This window comes from Gavialis gangeticus, unplaced genomic scaffold, assembly GCF_001723915.1.
Source record: "Gavialis gangeticus isolate Ggan-Ray unplaced genomic scaffold, GavGan_comp1, whole genome shotgun sequence".
NCBI classification, from domain to species: Eukaryota; Metazoa; Chordata; order Crocodylia; family Gavialidae; genus Gavialis; species Gavialis gangeticus.
In genome coordinates this window covers 67,351,663-67,354,168 of record NW_017728992.1, presented here as the reverse complement: position 1 = coordinate 67,354,168, position 2,506 = coordinate 67,351,663, and the positions used below count along the sequence as shown (strand labels likewise).

The 2,506-nt window shown below is 49.2% G+C and overlaps 1 protein-coding gene across 1 annotated transcript in view; it reads left to right on the top strand.

Annotated features, from left to right (window-relative positions):
* The first annotated feature begins 1,514 nt into the window (after nt 1-1,514).
* The window catches only part of LOC109302428 (putative 2-hydroxyacid dehydrogenase SAR2389), a 16,526-nt gene continuing 15,534 nt past the window's right edge, over nt 1,515-2,506 (top strand). Inside the window, 1 exon segment of the mRNA XM_019523979.1 lies at nt 1,515-1,614. The gene's annotated coding sequence lies outside the window, so the exon portion shown is untranslated.

The window sequence follows — 2,506 nt, the reverse complement described above, 5'->3', positions numbered from 1 at the left end:
TTGGTTACTCCTTTGTGATTTACAGGGTGTGTCTACATGTGCATTATATACAGGAGCAGCTTACTCACAAGTAAACTACTTGCGAGTAAATGCTCCCAGGCATGTCTACACATGTTGGAGCAGTAAACTGCTCTCACTTCCTGGGGCCCTGCAATGGGCCCCTGCCACCACTAGGGGGAGCTCTGGAGAGACTCTTCCAGGCTCAGCTCCACCAGAGCTGAGTGGGGAACAGGCTGGGGAGCTGAGTGCAGTCATGTTTAATACATTCATAGCTCTTTCTCAGCTAAGACCTGGGGGTTACTACCATCTCTCTCAGCCAAGAAATTCTTACCATTCTACTCAATATATTGACATAATCTTGATTTACCATGTATGAAGCAGGCAAATAAATGAGTTTATGGCACTGAATGCCCTGAGAGACAAAAACTTCACATTTTTTCAAATGGAGTGTGTTCTCTCTCTCTCGCATTGTCAGTGGGCAGCCTAGGTTTCCACTCCTGTACCTTATCCATAGAAAATGGATAACATCTGTTATCTGTTCAACATCTTCATCAGTGAAAGGATCCAGAGCATGCCATGACAAGAAATGCAAAACCTGCCAACACATCTCCACCACCCCCACAATTATCACACCCCACGACAGAGTCATCAGCATTCCTGGATCTTACAGCTGCACCTCCAGAAATGTAATATATCTCATCCAATGCACCAAATGCCCTGATGCAAAATACGTAGGAGAGACCAAACAACAGCAGCACACCAGAATGAATGCACACCGGAAATCTATCAAAGACAGGAATACCCAGTTACCTGTGGAGGCACATTTCTCACAAGAAAACCACTCTCTCTCCAATCTCTCGGTCCTGATCCTCAAAGGAAACTTACAAAACACTTCCCAGAGACAAGCCTATGAACTCCACTTCATCAACCTCCTGGATACGAGAAATCATGGACTAAATATAGACATTGGATTTATGATACATTATAACCTGCCTGACATCTGACTCCCTAGGTATCTCTCCACTATTCATCCCCCTTCTCTCTCTTTCCGCCCCCACCTCCCCCCCTGCCTGTCTCTCACCCATTGACTCCTCAATCTACATTTTCACTGACTACCTGTCTTGTATGCAGACCAACCCGGCCTCTGGCTTCTTTACTTTTCATTCCATCCAGGAAGAGCACACACCAACTGCTGAAACTTCCTTAGCCTGACGAAGGGTTTTTGAACCCGAAAGCTTGCTTAATAATTGTTTTCCAACTATTTAAGTTGGTCTAATAAAAGATATCAGATTCACGCAAAGAACCTTGTCTGCCTATGTCCTCAGACCAACACGGCTACAACCTACACCGCTGTATTCTAAGGCAGGGGTTTTTAACCTTTTTTGGTTGGTGTACCCCTGGCAGCTGGTCGAGAAGCAGGGAGTCCCCTGGCCAGTCAATGGGCCGGGGTGGAGGTGGGGAGGCAAAACCAGAAGCAAAACCGGAAGTGCCCCCACTTCTCTGCACCAATGCCACATACCCTCTGGGGCCTTCCCAAGTACCCCCTGGTTGACACCCGCTGTTCTAAGGTGTTTGAGTCTCTTCAGCTCCATCTGCAGGCTGACTGTGAAAATTGTAAGTGCTTTTAAATTTTTTCCAGGAACTATGCGTGTCTACAGATGTGTTCCATGCATGTTTTACAGTGAGGTAATTCAGAGCATCTTTTTATAACACTATAAAGTTACAGTGCTTCTAAACATGACAGAAGTGCAGTGTTTGGTAGAGAGGGCCTCTGAGCCTCCCTGCATTTTTCAGGCTAAGAAGCAGGGGGTACTCCACAGCCGCTTGGGGCAACAGGAGACTGTGGACAGCAGCAGACCAGTGGAGGAGGCAGAGTTGGGATAAGAGGCTGTCACTCAGCCTCTCATCCTACCCCTGCTTTCTCCCCCACCTCCCACGCTGGGAGCAGGCACAGCTTCTGCTACAGGCTGAGCAGCAGCTCTCACCTAGGCTGACAGTCCAACTCCAAGCATCTGGTCCTCAGCCATGAAGGGTCTCAGGGTGTGTGTGTGTGTCCCACTACTGGGAGTGGGCACCATGTTTGCCACAAGGCCAGCAGCAGCTCTTTCCTGTGCCTGCTTCAAGCCTGTGGTCCCCAGCCAGACAGGGGTTCAGGAGGAGGTGGCGGTGGGGCATATGTCTGTGTGGGGGAGAGTGTGTATGCATGTGTGTGTGTCTGTGGGTATGTGCATGTGGGTGTGTGCTGGCGAGCACTAACCAAGCTCACAAAGCCCATGGGATACTGGCAGAGTCACCAGAAATGTGACCAGCATATAGAAGTTAGGTTTAGGTTGGACATCAGGAGGCGATATTTCACGGTCAGGGCAGCTAGGGTCTGGAACCAACTTCCAAGGGAGGTGGTGCAGGCTCCTACCCTGGGGGTTTTTAAGAAGAGGTTAGATGAACACCTTGCTGGGGTCGTTTGACCCCAGTACTCTTTCCTGCCATGGCAGGGGGTCGGACTAGA